Below are 18,096 nucleotides of genomic sequence, written 5' to 3' on the forward strand. Positions count from 1 at the left end.
TTGGGTTAGTCGTTTTGGGGGTCGAGAGTTTCAACACGTGTGAGGGGATGTGTGCGTACACTTAAATTTATATAGATCGTGAGAAAGTGAAGTAATTTCATCTTAGATCCCAAAGAGATTTTCAATGCTTTCTAAACGGCCTCAATCGGAGCTTGTTCTTATTCATGTTGTTACTCTTAACTACTTCCCTCTTCTAGATGATGCCTATAATCAATTTCGTCACCGTATCTTCTCTAATGTGACACCAACACCCTATCGTAGACATCCGTATCTGGGGCGTCTAGGACCTGGATAGCATCGGGATGAAATAGCCCATGCAAAACCGAACAGTAAAAACAAAAAAAACTTGTTTTTTTTGCATACTTGTTTGTTACTTTGGGTTAGTCATTTTGGGGGTCGAGAGTTTCAACACGTGTGAGGGGATGTGTGCGTACACTAAAATTTATATAGATCGTGAGAAAGTGAAGTAATTTCATCTTAGATCCCAAAGAGATTTTCAATGCTTTCTAAACGGCCTCAATCGGAGCTTGTTCTTATTCATGTTGTTACTCTTAACTACTTCCCTCTTCTAGATGATGCCTATAATCAATTTCGTCACCGTATCTTCTCTAATGTGACACCAACACCCTATCGTAGACATCCGTATCTGGGGCGTTGTAGCACCCTACCTTTTAATAAAGGCAAGATACCTGTGTATAGTGCTATTCCCGGGATCACTGATAGCACACACATTACAAAATATAGTAATCATTGCAATAGTATCAAATTACTACATCGTTGATCCAGAGGGTACAATAAAACCTTACAAATTGCATAGTCACATGGACTAGCTCAGAATAAACACAGCGGAAAGTAAATCATCAATGAGCCTTCATCATCTTCATGTGCCACATGCAGTCATGTTGGAATGTAGACTCGAGATCCTATCACGTACTTCTCCTCAGAAAATCCTGCACGTTTGAATATGCAGCCCCACGAATGGAGGTCAGTACAATGATGTACTGGCAAATGACACTTATATGGTGGCAGTTTTAGGCATGACTATCTACATGATATTTGGCAAGTGGAGTTTAGGCAAATTTGCATAAAGCCAATTTTGTCCTATATTTTATTTAAAATAAAACATTTTGAAAATCTTTGAATGACATTATAAAATCACACCATGGTTAAATCCTCCATGGGTTTTAAAATAATCACATGGTTACATCTCCCATGAGTTTTCGAAGGTTGATCAATTTTAAACACATTCAGAAAAGGTGATGAGATTCTTCCGTACATTCCCTGCCTAGAAAGCTCAAATTGTCCGTAACCGGGGACACGGCTAAGATCTTAGGTTTACTCTCGAGAGGTTGTGCACTTTCACCTTACGACCCACCCTTCCCAAGAGAAGAAATGAGACAAGATCTTTCAGAAGGAGGCTTCGACCATAACTAGCTAGACCCGTTCCCGTTGGGTTGCAAGCCCCATCATCATGTCTAGCAACAAGTTTGGCCTCACAACTTACTTAATCCCGGCAGAGCCCATAATACCATAAGGCTGCACTGGAAGCTAACTAAAACATGGACGACATAGTAATCTCTTTAATCCTGGGTGGCCATCCACAAGTGAAACTCACAGGCTTAGAACCATTACAGATAATAAACCCCCGCACGATCCCCTGGTGAAAACCAGAGGTGCAGTCTAGAGCAACCACTATTCAACTGCGCACTCTCAGGCACCCACCTGCCACTGGTTACTCCAGGGTCGGAGCCCTGAGCAGCCGCCCACCACTCAAACAATCCACCCAGGTGATTCATTAAGGTTGTTAATTTTCACTTTTCAAACCATCACAATCGAAACAATGAAATAACATTTGGCATTTGATGTTGCAGAGCAAAAATAAAGTATCCTATCAACAGGTTCAGGAGTAGCTACACACTACTAGGGTTTGCTAAGCATAGCATAATATTTTACTTTGAAAACAAAATCCTACCATGCATGCTAGTTTCAAAACACTAATGCATAATTAAAATAAGTAGGATTTGAGTGTCACTTGCCTTTTCGGTAATCGAAGCGCGTTCACTTCTCTTAATCAAAATACGTGCCTCTCCGTACAACTATAACATAGAATATAGCACAACATAAACACACCATTCAACAACAATAAAAATAAACAAACATTCGATATGAACAATCATAGACATGCATGCATGCTATGCACCAATTACTTTCACCAGATAAGTAGTGTGTAAGTGTTGTATTAGGTGTTCTCTGATATGTGCAATGTTAATAAAGTATTCTGGACATTTATATTGATTTAGAAAAACCATTAATCGAGTATCTACTTAACATACACAATCTTATTAATTAGCTACCGCAAGATTTACGTTTAGTAAAAATATAAACTTGAGTTCCCTGGATATGTTACAGTAGTACAAGATTAGAGCAATTGGAATTATCCAAAAACGATTTATAGAATTTGAATTATCTTCGAATTACTGATTCGGATAGATTTTACTAAAGCAAGTTTGTGCACGTATCAAAGTTGTACAACTCCTATACCAAGTTGAAGTACATGTTCTGAGGATTCCAGAAAGTACAAAATCATCAAATTTGGACCAGTAGATTATTTTATACAATTTTTATAGTGCACAAAAGTCAATTTCTCTATTTGAATTACAATGCGAAATCTAACACAGTACCTACACCATATTACTGCATAAACGTGTAGTACATACTGTAAGCTTTCCAAAACTATAAAGTTTGTAAAATTTGGCCCTACGGTTGATTTTATACGGATTTTTCAAGGTGTGCAACAAATCTGAGATTTAAATTTCGAATTTAAAACGTGTTTGACTAAAGCTGACTGTATAGTTGACCGCTGACTGTACTGCTGACTGTACCGCTGACTGTACTGCTGACCGTACTGCTGACTGCAGTTTGACTTTGACCGGACTGAGTTGACTATGCTGATGTCATGATGATGTCATAAAGTTGACAGAAAAATTTGCTCAGATGGAAAAACTTTCTACATCAAAGTTATATAGAATTAATAGATCTATTTAAAGAACAAATTATTTTTCACAATAGCATAATTAGTTTGATAAGATCTGGGATATACCTTATAAGATCTGAATTTTGTAACATCATTTTCTCCTTGCTCGGTGAACGAAGCAAGGTGAAACTTGCGAGATTTTGACGAGATGAACAACTTCCGTGTTGAAGTCATGACGATTCGAGATAGTTTTGAAACTCGATTTGACTCCGGTTGACTCGAAATAGATCTGTAGATGAGCGATAAATTCGTACGTTAAATCGAAAAACTTTCAACATGAAAGTTGTAGAGGATGATCACATCTACATACTCACCAAAGGAATTTGGATTTCGTAGAACGAGCACGAACTAATTGAAGATTCCCTTTGTCAGACCTGACGCCTTGCGAAGCGAAATTATCCGTGTATGGTGGATGAAAAGAGATGAGATTGGTCGGATTGAAAGATCTCGACGAGATCTACAACTTTCGTGTAGAGCCCGAAGCGATTTGAAGTGGTTTAGGGGGTCAAAGCAACGAGTTAAGATTCGTTGATCTATGGTTTCGAGAAGAGGAAAGGAAAAACGAAACTGTGACGTGGTGGTGGCTTTATATATGCCATAGGTCGGTGAAAAAGATGGGTCTCGAAGTTAGGAACGCGTAGAAATAAACGGATCTGAAATCGGAGTTGTGTAGCTCAAGGAAAGTGCGTTTAAGTGCAGATAGATTTGATTATGGTTGTTTCCTGCGTGGTTCGATCGATAGTGGCCGCTGCCTGGCTCGGTCGGCCGGCTGGACCGAGTCTGCTTTGCTGGGCCGGTCCGCCGGGTGGCCGGCCCGTTTTGTTTTTTGTTTCTTTTTCCTTTTCTTTTCTCTATTACTTGTTTCTTTTATAAAATGAGTTTCATAATTTCGATTTGAGTGAAACGAAATTCTACGGGTTTGTAAAATTATATTGCTCAGTATAGGATAATAAAAGAATTTAAATTTTATAAATTTAAATTTTATATCATTTTATTACTACTATGTCATTATGCCTATATGTGAATAGTTTCAACATACACATACCAAACAAGTTTATAAAAATTTGTAAAAGTAAAAATAGTGTTTTAGGACAACAAGGGACCTGTTTAAAATCTATTTGTGAAAAATAAAATAATAATTATTTGCACTTGGCCTAAATGGCAACTTTGGCAATATTTTGCAAATAGAGTTTTCTAACGTTTTGTTTTCTCAAATAAAAATGCATTAAGGATTTTGAAAACCTTGAAAACAAAGATATGTTTGATTTTGAATACTTTGAAACCAAAGGTTTTTTTGAAAACACTATTTTGAAATTAATTAGTAAATAACTTTAAAAAGTTTTAATTCTTTATGAATTTTCAATCAAGTTCAATCAATCAAGCATTAAATTAAATTTTATTTTACATTCCGAAATTTAGAAAATTCCGGGATGTGACAGACTACCACCCTTAAAATAAATCTCGTCCTCGAGATTTGTGAAAGGCTAGAAAGTTTTGGCGTTTCAGATGGGCATGAATGCTACCACCCTTAAAGAGACTTTTGTTAGGTAGTCTTAGGTCTTGGGTTCAGGCTAAGCTCATGTTCGATATGACTTGGCACATCCTAGGATAAGACTTTATAATCGGTCATATTTGGAAAACATCTATGACTTAGGGCTCCTGAGTTAATATCCAATGGGTAGTTGTTATTCACCTATAGTGAATCACATATCTCTTCAAGGTGAGTCTTAAAGGTCCCTTCATAGTACGACTTCTAATACAAATGGTTAGTTGAACTAATTTTTGATACTGATGGGTCACTCCTTGGGTCAAACGAAAGACCAACATGAGATTACTTCAAGGCATCCTTCCTATTCTTACTTGTCGGTGTCATCGACAGTCTTCCGCTATTCTTTATCTAGTGGTTGGGTCTTCAAACTCACCGTAGTCCTATGGTTGGCAGCACTTGCCTACTATAAGGGCATAATATCTATTCATCATATAGTTCAGGCTTATCAACGACGTCTCTCTTGTAGGTATGTCTCTCTAGATTTACCATTCCTCATACAAGAGTAAACAATATGAGTAGTCGTCATGGGGGCCAATCCATGTCGCACCGAATCATTTCCTTGTTTTCAGTTTGGTATATCTCGTATTCTAACTCTTGGTCAACCTCACAAGTTTGATAAAACTTACATGGAATGATTGAATCAATGTTTCAATCCCCATTATTGAATTTTTTTTGAAAACACCTCTATCGATCCCTAGCTAGGGTTTTGCATATCTCACATCCTATGCTTCTTCATCTGATAGGAAACATCCAGGTTGATTTCACTACTGTTGTCTTCAGGGCAAGTTTCCGAGAAAACATTCTCTGAGTTGGGTATAGATGAGAATAGATAGAAAGATTCTAAAGAAGATTTCGTACCCAACACATTAGATAAAAGCAAAACATCTTACAAACAACATCTAACAAGCATCAAGCAATGTGTTTCAAACACTAACAAATTAGTATGGTCATACCTCAATTTGGTATGATCAATATTTTGTTACTTTATCGTTGGTTCTCTAAAAGATAACTAATGGTGGTCTAGTCTATTTCTGCTTTGGATGTTTCTAGTTTCTATTCTACTCCTTCGGTGCATCTTCGTGTGTTGTGCAGTCTGCATCGAAGTCTTTCTTCAAATTCTTCATTTGTCTCCCATGCAACACTTCTTGAGGAGTCGAAGAATTTCACATGAAGCAACAGTCCCCCACTTTAAGCACAAGGTCATCGCCGGTCCTTGTTGATAGTTTTGATAAGGGGGGTCATCTAAAGAAAGGAGGAAAACAATTTTAAAGATGGAGTAGGTGAGAATACTAGAAGCTTCACAAAGCAAACATCTTTTTTTTTTTTGAAATAGGATTAGACAAAAAAAAATTATCCTAGGGTCTTCTTATTTCTAATCCAAACCTAGGGTCTCGATCCTACAGGCAACACTATGCTCTGATACCATTCTGTAGCACCCTACCTTTTAATAAAGGCAAGATACCTGTGTATAGTGCTATTCTCGGGATCACTGATAGCACACACATTACAAAATATAGTAATCATTGCAATAGTATCAAATTACTACATCGTTGATCCAGAGGGTACAATAAAACCTTACAAATTGCATAGTCACATGGACTAGCTCAGAATAAACACAGCGGAAAGTAAATCATCAATGAGCCTTCATCATCTTCATGTGCCACAGGCAGTCATGTTGGAATGTAGACTCGAGATCCTATCACGTACTTCTCCTCAGGAAATCCTGCACGTTTGAATATGCAGCCCCACGAATGGAGGTCAGTACAATGATGTACTGGCAAATGACACTTATATGGTGGCAGTTTTAGGCATGACTATCTACATGATATTTGGCAAGTGGAGTTTAGGCAAATTTGCATAAAGCCAATTTTATCCTATATTTTATTTAAAATAAAACATTTTGAAAATCTTTGAATGACATTATAAAATCACACCATGGTTAAATCCTCCATGGGTTTTAAAATAATCACATGGTTACATCTCCCATGAGTTTTCGAAGGTTGATCAATTTTAAACACATTCAGAAAAGGTGATGAGATTCTTCCGTACATTCCCTGCCTAGAAAGCTCAAATTGTCCGTAACCGGGGACACGGCTAAGATCTTAGGTTTACTCTCGAGAGGTTGTGCACTTTCACCTTACGACCCACCCTTCCCAAGAGAAGAAATGAGACAAGATCTTTCAGAAGGAGGCTTCGACCATAACTAGCTAGACCCGTTCCCGTTGGGTTGCAAGCCCCATCATCATGTCTAGCAACAAGTTTGGCCTCACAACTTACTTAATCCCGGCAGAGCCCATAATACCATAAGGCTGCACTGGAAGCTAACTAAAACATGGACGACATAGTAATCTCTTTAATCCTGGGTGGCCATCCACAAGTGAAACTCACAGGCTTAGAACCATTACAGATAATAAACCCCCGCACGATCCCCTGGTGAAAACCAGAGGTGCAGTCTAGAGCAACCACTATTCAACTGCGCACTCTCAGGCACCCACCTGCCACTGGTTACTCCAGGGTCGGAGCCCTGAGCAGCCGCCCACCACTCAAACAATCCACCCAGGTGATTCATTAAGGTTGTTCATTTTCACTTTTCAAACCATCACAATCGAACCAATGAAATAACATTTGGCATTTGATGTTGCAGAGCAAAAATAAAGTATCCTATCAACAGGTTCAGGAGTAGTGAAGGAGATATGCCCTAGAGGCAATAATAAAGTGGTTATTATTTATATCTTTATGTTTATGATAAATGTTTATATATCATGCTAGAATTGTATTAACCGAAACATTAGTACATGTGTGATATGTAGACAAACAAGAAGTCCCTAGTATGCCTCTTAAACTAGCTTGTTGATTAATGGATGATTAGTTTCATAATCATGAACATTGGATGTTATTAATAACAAGGTTATGTCATTGTGTGAATGATGTAATGGACACACCCAATTAAGCGTAGCATAAGATCTCGTCATTAAGTTATTTGCTATAAGCTTTCGATACATAGTTACCTAGTCCTTATGACCATGAGATCATGTAAATCACTTATACCGGAAAGGTACTTTGATTACACCAAACACCACTGCGTAAATGGGTGGCTATAAAGGTGGGATTAAGTATCCAGAAAGTATGAGTTGAGGCATATGGATCAACAGTGGGATTTGTCCATCCCGATGACGGATAGATATACTCTGGGCCCTCTCGGTGGAATGTCGTCTAAATGTCTTGCAAGCATATGAATGAGTTCATAAGAGACCACATACCACGGTACGAGTAAAGAGTACTTGTCAGGAGACGAGGTTGAACAAGGTATAGAGTGATACCGAAGATCAAACCTCGGACAAGTAAAATATCGCGAGACAAAGGGAATTGGTAATGTATGTGAATGGTTCATTCGATCACTAAAGTCATCGTTGAATATGTGGGAGCCATTATGGATCTCCAGATCCCGCTATTGGTTATTGGTCGGAGTGAGTACTCAACCATGTCCACGTAGTTCTCGAACCGTAGGGTGACACACTTAAAGTTGGATGTTGAAATGGTAGTACTTGAATTATGGAATGAAGTTCGAATATTTGTTCGGAGTCCCGGATGAGATCCCGGACATCACGAGGAGTTCCGGAATGGTCGGAGAATAAGATTCATATATAGGATGTCATTTTATGTGAAATAAAATGTCGCGGAAGGTTCTATGGAAGGTTCTAGAAGGTTCTAGAAAAGTCCGGAAGAAACCACCAAGGAAGGTGGAGTCCACAAGGGACTCCACCTCCATGGCCGGCCAGCCCTAGTGGGGGTGGAGTCCCAAGTGGACTCCACCATAGGGGGCCGGCCACCCCCACATGGGAGGTGGGAATCCCACCTTTGGGTGGGAGTCCTAGTTGGGCTAGGTTTCCCCTCCTATGGAAGGTTTTGGTTTCGGGTCTTATTCGAAGACTTGGACACCAACACTTGGGATCCACCTATATAATGAGGGGCCAAGGGAGGGGGCCGGCCACCCCAAGACCATAGCTTGGCCGCCCTTGAGTGGTCGGCCACCCCTCCCAAACCCTAGCTTTGCTCCTCCACTTCATATTGCCCGCGTAGCTTAGCGAAGCTCCGCCGGACTTCTACACCGCCACCGACACCACGCCGTCGTGCTGTCGGATTCAAGAGGAGCTACTACTTCCACTGCCCGCCGGAACGGGAGGTGGACGTCGTCTTCATCAACAACCGACCGTGTGACCGTGGACGGAGGTGCTGCCCGTTCGTGGCGCCGGAACCGATCGTGATCAAGATCTTCTACGCGCTTTTGCAAGCGGCAAGTGATCGTCTACCGCAGCAACAAGAGCCTCATCTTGTAGGCTTTGGAATCTCTTCAAGGGTGAGACTCGATACCCCCTCGTTGCTACCGTCTTCTAGATTGCATCTTGGCTTGGATTGCGTGTTCGCGGTAGGAAAATTTTTGTTTTCTATGCAACGTTATCCTACAGTGGTATCGAGCCGTGTCTATGCATAGATGGTTGCACGAGTAGAACACAATGGTTTGTGGGCGTTGATGCTCTTGTTATCTTTAGTTTGAGTACTTTGCATCTTTATGGCATAGTGGGATGAAGCGGCTCGGACTAACTTTACATGACCGCGTTCATGAGACTTGTTCCTCGTTCGACATGCAACTTGTATTGCATAAGAGGCTTTGCGGGTGTCTGTCTCTCCTACTATAGTAAAGATTCAATTTACTCTTCTATTGACAACATTAGTATCAACGTTGTGGTTCATGTTCGTAGGTAGATTAGATCTATATCGAAAACCCTAAACCACGTAAAATATGCAAACCAAATTAGAGAGCGTCTAACTTGTTTTTGCAGGGTTTGGTGATGTGATATGGCCATAATGTGATGATGAATATGTATGAGATGATCATTATTGTATTGTGGCAACCGGCAGGAGCCTTATGGTTGTCTTTAAATTTCATGTTGAGTAGTTTTTCAAAGTAGTTGTAATAGTTGCTACATGGAGGACAATCATGAAGACGGTGCCATTGACCTTGGTGCTTCGCCGATGATGATGGAGATCATGCCCGAAGATGATGGAGATCATGTCCGTGCTTTGGAGATGAAGATCAAAGGCGCAAAGACAAAAGGGCCATATCATATCACATATGAACTGCATGTGATGTTAATCCTTTTATGCATCTTATTTTGCTTAGATCGCGACGGTAGCATTATAAGATGATCCCTCACTAAAATCTCAAGATAATAAAGTGTTCATCCTTAGTAGCACCGTTATCAAGTCTTATCGTTTCGAAGCATCTCGTGATGATCGGATGTGATAGATTCGATAAGTACATACAACGGGTGCAAGACAGTTTTTGCACATGCGGATACTAAGGTGGCCTTGACGAGCCTAGCATGTACAGACATGGTCTCGGAACACGTGATACCGAAAGGTAGAGCATGAATCATATGGTTGATATGATGAACACTTTGAGTGTTCGCCATTGAAATCACACCTTTTCTCGTGATGATCGGGTTTAGGTGCGGTGGATTTGGTTCGTGTGATCACTAAGACAATGCGAGGGATATTGTTTTGAGTGGGAGTTCACTTAGGTTTTTAATTATGTTGAATTAAAATTTGAACTCAATTTGTCATAAACTTAGTCTAAACTATTGCAAATATATGTTGTAGAGATGGCGTCCCCAATCAATTTTAATCAGTTCCTAGAGAAAGAGAAACTTAAGAGCAACGGTAGCAACTTCACCGACTGGTTCCGTCATGTGAGGATCTTCCTCTCTGGCGGAAATCTGCAATTTGTGCTTGATGCACCGCTAGGTGACCCTCCTGCAGAAGATGAATCCGATGAAGTAAAAGCTGTTTACGCGACTCGGAAAACTCGGTACTCTCAAGTTCAGTGTGCCATCCCGTGCGATCTGGAATCCGATCTTCAAAAACGTTTTGAGCACCATGATCCTCATGAGTTGATGAATGAGCTGAAAGCTATATTCGAGACTCATGCGGCAGTGGAATGCTATGAAGCATCGAAACATTTCTTGGTGTATGATGGAAGAAGGCAGCTCCGTTAGTGAGCACATGCTCGCCATGACCGGGCATGCGAAGAAACTCGATGACTTGGGAATAGTGATTCCTAACAGATCGGGGATTAATCGTGTCCTTCAATCACCGCCACCAAGTTACAAGAACTTTGTGATGAACTACAATATGCGAGAACATGAACAAGGAGTTACCTGAACTCTTTGGCATGCTAAAAGCTGCTGAGATTGAGATCAAGAAAGAGCACCAAGTGTTGATGGTCAACAAGACCACCAGTTTCAAGAAACAGGGCAAGTCTAAGGGAAAATTCAAGAAGGGTGGCAAGAAAGCTGCCACGCCTCCTATGAAACCTAAGAACGGCCCTAAGCCCGATGCTTGAGTGCTATTCTTTGCAAGGAGAAGGGACACTGGAAGCGTAATTGCTCCAAGTATCTGGCTGATCTGAAGAGCGGCCTTGTCAAGAAGAAGAAAGAAGGTATATCTGATATACATGTTATAGATGTTTATCTCACTAGTTCTCGTTCTAGTACCTGGGTATTTGATACTGGTTCGGTTGCTCATATTTGTAACTCGAAACAGAACTAAAGAATAAACGACAATCGCTGAAAGATGAAGTGACGATGCGCGTTGGAAATGGATCCAAGGTCAATGTGATCGCGATCGGCACACTTCCTCTACATCTACCTTCGGGATTAGTTTTAAGCCTAAATAATTGCTATTATGTACTGCGTTGAGCATGAACATTATATCTGGATCTTGTTTAATGCAAGACGGTTATTCATTCAAGTCTGAGAATAATGGTTGTTCTATTTTTATGAATAATATCTTTTATGGTCGAGCACCACAAAAGAATGGCTTATTTCATTAGATCTCGATAGTAGTGATACGCATATACATAACATTGATGCTAAGCGAATTAAACTTAATGATAATTCTACTTATATGTGGCACTTTGTCGTCTTGGTCATATTGGAGTGAAACGCATGAAGAAACTCCATACCGATGGATTACTTGAATCACTTGATTTTGAGTCACTTGATAGATGCGAAGCATGTCTAATGGGAAAAATGACAAAGACTCCATTTTACGGTATGATGGAGCGAGCTACCGACTTATTGGAAATCATACATACCGATGTATGTGGACCAATGAGCGTAGCATCGCGCGGTGGTTATCGTTATGTTCTAACCTTCACAGATGATCTGAGTAGATATGGGTATATCTATTTCATGAAACATAAATCCGAAACTTTCGAGAAGTTTAAGGAATTTCAAAGTGAAGTAGAAAATCAACGTAACAAGAAGATCAAATTTCTACGATCTGATCGTGGAGGTGAATATCTGAGTTATGAGTTTGGCATGCATTTAAAGAAATGCGGAATACTTTCACAATTGACACCGCCAGGAACACCTCAACGAAACGGTGTGTCCGAACGTCGTAATGTCGAACTCTCTTAGATATGGTTCGTAGTATGATGTCTCTTACTGATTTGCCGTTATCATTTTGGAGTTATGCATTAGAGACAGCCGCATTCACTTTAAATAGAGCACCATCAAAATCCGTAGAAACGACACCGTATGAATTATGGTTTAATAAGAAACCTAAGTCAATGTTCCTGAAAGTTTGGGGTTGCGAAGCCTATGTAAAGAAGTTACAACCGGACAAGCTAGAACCCAAAGCGGAGAAATGCGTCTTCATAGGTTACCCTAAGGAAACTATAGGGTACACTTTCTATCACAGATCCGAAGGCAAAATCTTTGTTGCTAAGAACGGAACCTTTCTTGAGAAAGAATTTCTCACTAAAGAAGTGACTGGAAGAAAAGTAGAACTCGATGAGATTGATGAATCTATACTCGTTGATCGCAGTAGCGCAAAGATCGAAGTTGTACCTGTACCGCCTACACCGGCAACAGAGGAAGCTAATGATAATGATCATGAAACTTCGAACGAGGAAACCATCGAACCTCGCAGATCGACAAGGGAACGTGCCACTCCTGATTGGTATGATCCTTGTCTAAATGTCATGATTGTAGATAACAATGATGAGGACCCTGCGACATATGAAGAAGCGATGATGAGCCCAGATTCCAACAAATGGCAAGAAGCCATGAAATCCGAAATGGGATCCATGTATGATAACAAAGTATGGACTTTGGTAGACTTACCTGATAGCCGAAAGGCTGTCGAGAATAAATGGATCTTCAAGAGAAAAACAGATGCTGATGGTAATATTACTGTCTATAAAGCTCGACTTGTCGCAAAGGGTTTCCGACAAATTCAAGGAGTTGACTACGATGAGACTTTCTCACCTGTAGCGAAGCTAAAATCTGTGAGGATTTTGTTAGCAATAGCTGCATTTTTCGATTATGAGATTTGGCGAGATGGATGTCAAAACGGCGTTCCTTAATGGAGACATTGAGGAAGAGTTGTATATGGTACAACCCAAAGGTTTTGTCGATCCTAAAAATGCTGACAAAGTATGCAAACTTCAGCGTTCAATCTATGGACTGAAGCAAGCATCAAGAAGTTGGAACCAACGCTTTGATAAGGTGATCAAAGACTTCGGGTTTATACAGTGTCATGGAGAGGCCTGTATTTACAAGAAAGTGAGTGGGAGCTCTGTAGCATTCCTGATATTATATGTAGATGACATATTATTGATCGGGAATGATATAGAACTATTAAGCAGTGTTAAGGGTTATTTGAATAATAGTTTTTCAATGAAAGACCTTGGTGAAGCATCGTATATATTAGGCATCAAGATTTATAGAGATAGATCAAGAAGCCTAATAGGGCTATCACAGAGTACATATCTGGACAAGATTCTAAAGAAGTTTAGAATGGACGAAAGTAAGAAAGGGTTCTTACCTATGTTACTGTGCAAGGTATTGAGTAAAACTCAAGGACCGGCTACTACAGAAGAAAGAGAAAGGATGAGTAACATCCCCTATGCCTCGGCGATAGGATCTATCATGTATGCCATGCTATGTACAAGACCGGATATAGCACATCTTTGTTAGTTTGACTAGCAGATATCAAAGTGATCCAGGAATGGAACACTGGACAGCGGTCAAGAATATCCTGAAGTACTTGAAAAGAACTAAGGATATGTTTCTTTGTTATGGAGGTAACCAAGAGCTCGTTGTAACAAGTTACACCGATGCAAGTTGGAACACTGATCCTGATGACTCTAAGTCACAATCTGGGTACGTGTTTATATTGAATGGTGCTGCAGTAAGCTGGGCAAGCTCGAAGCAGTGCACGGTGGCGAAGTCTTCAACAGAATCGAGTACATAGCGGCTTCAGAGGCTTCATCGAAGCGGTATGGATGAAGAGGTTCATTGTAGAGCTCGGTGTGGTTCCTAGTGCATTGGACCCATTAATCATTTACTGTGATAACATGGGTGCCATCGCCAATGCACAAGAGCCAAGGTCACACAAGAGGCTGAAGCATATCAAGCTGCGTTACCACTCGATTCGCGAGTACATCGAAGATGGAGAAGTAAAGATTTGCAAAGTGCACACTGATCTGAATATAGCAGATCCGTTGACTAAAGCTCTCCCTAGGGCAAAGCATGACCAACACCAAAATGCCATGGGTGTTAGGTATATTACAATGTAATCTAGATTATTGACTCTAGTGCAAGTGGGAGACTGAAGGAGATATGCCCTAGAGGCAATAATAAAGTGGTTATTATTTATATCTTTATGTTTATGATAAATGTTTATATATCATGCTAGAATTGTATTAACCGAAACATTAGTACATGTGTGATATGTAGACAAACAAGAAGTCCCTAGTATGCCTCTTAAACTAGCTTGTTGATTAATGGATGATTAGTTTCATAATCATGAACATTGGATGTTATTAATAACAAGGTTATGTCATTGTGTGAATGATGTAATGGACACACCCAATTAAGCGTAGCATAAGATCTCGTCATTAAGTTATTTGCTATAAGCTTTCGATACATAGTTACCTAGTCCTTATGACCATGAGATCATGTAAATCACTTATACCGGAAAGGTACTTTGATTACACCAAACACCACTGCGTAAATGGGTGGCTATAAAGGTGGGATTAAGTATCCGTAAAGTATGAGTTGAGGCATATGGATCAACAAAGTGGGATTTGTCCATCCCGATGACGGATAGATATACTCTGGGCCCTCTCGGTGGAATGTCGTCTAAATGTCTTGCAAGCATATGAATGAGTTCATAAGAGACCACATACCACGGTACGAGTAAAGAGTACTTGTCAGGAGACGAGGTTGAACAAGGTATAGAGTGATACCGAAGATCAAACCTCGGACAAGTAAAATATCGCGAGACAAAGGGAATTGGTAATGTATGTGAATGGTTCATTCGATCACTAAAGTCATCGTTGAATATGTGGGAGCCATTATGGATCACCAGATCCCGCTATTGGTTATTGGTCGGAGTGAGTACTCAACCATGTCCACGTAGTTCTCGAACCGTAGGGTGACACACTTAAAGTTGGATGTTGAAATGGTAGTACTTGAATTATGGAATGAAGTTCGAATATTTGTTCGGAGTCCCGGATGAGATCCCGGACATCACGAGGAGTTCCGGAATGGTCCGGAGAATAAGATTCATATATAGGATGTCATTTTATGTGAAATAAAATGTCGCGGAAGGTTCTATGGAAGGTTCTAGAAGGTTCTAGAAAAGTCCGGAAGAAACCACCAAGGAAGGTGGAGTCCACAAGGGACTCCACCTCCATGGCCGGCCAGCCCTAGTGGGGGTGGAGTCCCAAGTGGACTCCACCATAGGGGGCCGGCCACCCCCCACATGGGAGGTGGGAATCCCACCTTTGGGTGGGAGTCCTAGTTGGGCTAGGTTTCCCCCCTCCTATGGAAGGTTTTGGTTTCGGGTCTTATTCGAAGACTTGGACACCAACACTTGGGATCCACCTATATAATGAGGGGCCAAGGGAGGGGGCCGGCCACCCCAAGACCATAGCTTGGCCGCCCCCCTTGAGTGGTCGGCCACCCCCTCCCAAACCCTAGCTTTGCTCCTCCACTTCATATTGCCCGCGTAGCTTAGCGAAGCTCCGCCGGACTTCTACACCGCCACCGACACCACGCCGTCGTGCTGTCGGATTCAAGAGGAGCTACTACTTCCGCTGCCCGCTGGAACGGGGAGGTGGACGTCGTCTTCATCAACAACCGAACGTGTGACCGAGTACGGAGGTGCTGCCCGTTCGTGGCGCCGGAACCGATCGTGATCAAGATCTTCTACGCGCTTTTGCAAGCGGCAAGTGATCGTCTACCGCAGCAACAAGAGCCTCATCTTGTAGGCTTTGGAATCTCTTCAAGGGTGAGACTCGATACCCCCTCGTTGCTACCGTCTTCTAGATTGCATCTTGGCTTGGATTGCGTGTTCGCGGTAGGAAAATTTTTGTTTTCTATGCAACGTTATCCTACAAGTAGCTACACACTACTAGGGTTTGCTAAGCATAGCATAATATTTTACTTTGAAAACAAAATCCTACCATGCATGCTAGTTTCAAAACACTAATGCATAATTAAAATAAGTAGGATTTGAGTGTCACTTGCCTTTTCGGTAATCGAAGCGCGTTCACTTCTCTTAATCAAAATACGTGCCTCTCCGTACAACTATAACATAGAATATAGCACAACATAAACACACCATTCAACAACAACAAAAATAAACAAACATTCGATATGAACAATCATAGACATGCATGCATGCTATGCACCAATTACTTTCACCAGATAAGTAGTGTGTAAGTGTTGTATTAGGTGTTCTCTGATATGTGCAATGTTAATAAAGTATTCTGGACATTTAAATTGATTTAGAAAAACCATTAATCGAGTATCTACTTAACATACACAATCTTATTAATTAGCTACCGCAAGATTTACGTTTAGTAAAAATATAAACTTGAGTTCCCTGGATATGTTACAGTAGTACAAGATTAGAGCAATTGGAATTATCCAAAAACGATTTATAGAATTTAAATTATCTTCGAATTACTGATTCGGATAGATTTTACTAAAGCAAGTTTGTGCACGTATCAAAGTTGTACAACTCCAAGTTGAAGTACATGTTCTGAGGATTCCAGAAAGTACAAAATCATCAAATTTGGACCAGTAGATTATTTTATACAATTTGTATAGTGCACAAAAGTCAATTTCTCTATTTGAATTACAATGCGAAATCTAACACAGTACCTACACCATATTACTGCAGAAACGTGTAGTACATACTGTAAGCTTTCCAAAACTATAAAGTTTGTAAAATTGGCCCTACGGTTGATTTTATACGGATTTTTCAAGGTGTGCAACAAATCTGAGATTTAAATTTCGAATTTAAAACGTGTTTGACTAAAGCTGACTGTATAGTTGACCACTGATCAGATCTTGATCAGATCGCTGATCAGATCGCTGACCGTACCGCTGACTGCAGTTTGACTTTGACCGGACTGAGTTGACTATGCTGATGTCATGATGATGTCATAAAGTTGACAGAAAAATTTGCTCAGATGGAAAAACTTTCTACATCAAAGTTATATAGAATTAATAGATCTATTTAAAGAACAAATTATTTTTCACAATAGCATAATTAGTTTGATAAGATCTGGGATATACCTTATAAGATCTGAATTTTGTAACATCATTTTCTCCTTGCTCGGTGAACGAAACAAGGTGAAACTTGCGGCAATGGAAAGATTTTGACGAGATGAACAACTTCCGTGTTGAAGTCATGACGATTCGAGATAGTTTTGAAACTCGATTTGGCTCCGGTTGACTCGAAATAGATCTGTAGATGAGCGATAAATCCGTACGTTAAATCGAAAAACTTTCAACATGAAAGTTGTAGAGGATGATCACATCTACATACTCACCAAAGGAATTTGGATTTCGTAGAACGAGCACGAACTAATTGAAGATTCCCTTTGTCAGACCTGACGCCTTGCGAAGCGAAATTATCCGTGTATGGTGGATGAAAAGAGATGAGATTGGTCGGATTGAAAGATCTCGACGAGATCTACAACTTTCGTGTAGAGCCCGAAGCGATTTGAAGTGGTTTAGGGGGTCAAAGCAACGAGTTAAGATTCGTTGATCTATGGTTTCGAGAAGAGGAAAGGAAAAACGAAACTGTGACGTGGTGGTGGCTTTATATATGCCATAGGTCGGTGAAAAAGATGGGTCTCGAAGTTAGGAACGCGTAGAAACAAACGGATCTGAAATTGGAGTTGTGTAGCTCAAGGAAAGTGCGTTTAAGTGCAGATAGATTTGATTATGGTTGTTTCCTGCGGGAAACTGCTCCCTAGCGCTCGCGCGCGCGCGAGCATCGTTTCGCTAAAGGATTCGGTTATGGGCTCGGCCCGTTTAGCTCTGTTTATGTTTGGCTTTGGTTCGCTGCATGACTTTCCGTTCTGATTATTCCGTCGTACATGCAGTGCAGGCGCGACTGAATTTTTTCTGTTCTTTTCTCTTGA

At 40.6% G+C, this 18,096-nt stretch overlaps 2 long non-coding RNA genes across 2 annotated transcripts; both read right to left on the minus strand.

Moving 5' to 3' along the window:
- Positions 1–1,238: 1,238 nt before the first annotated feature.
- On the minus strand, positions 1,239–3,659 carry LOC139834521 (uncharacterized). Its single transcript, XR_011750220.1, has 3 exons — positions 3,349–3,659; positions 3,101–3,263; positions 1,239–2,096 (listed from the first exon to the last, which is right to left on the minus strand). It is a non-coding gene; the product is annotated as an uncharacterized lncRNA (long non-coding RNA).
- Positions 3,660–16,123: 12,464 nt separating this feature from the next.
- Positions 16,124–17,828, minus strand: LOC127321596 (uncharacterized). Its single transcript, XR_007864195.2, has 3 exons — positions 17,500–17,828; positions 17,243–17,414; positions 16,124–16,246 (listed from the first exon to the last, which is right to left on the minus strand). It is a non-coding gene; the product is annotated as an uncharacterized lncRNA (long non-coding RNA).
- Between the last annotated feature and the right edge of the window lie 268 nt (positions 17,829–18,096).

Source organism: Lolium perenne, unplaced genomic scaffold, assembly GCF_019359855.2.
Source record: "Lolium perenne isolate Kyuss_39 unplaced genomic scaffold, Kyuss_2.0 unplaced51, whole genome shotgun sequence".
NCBI lineage: Eukaryota > Viridiplantae > Streptophyta > Magnoliopsida > Poales > Poaceae > Lolium > Lolium perenne.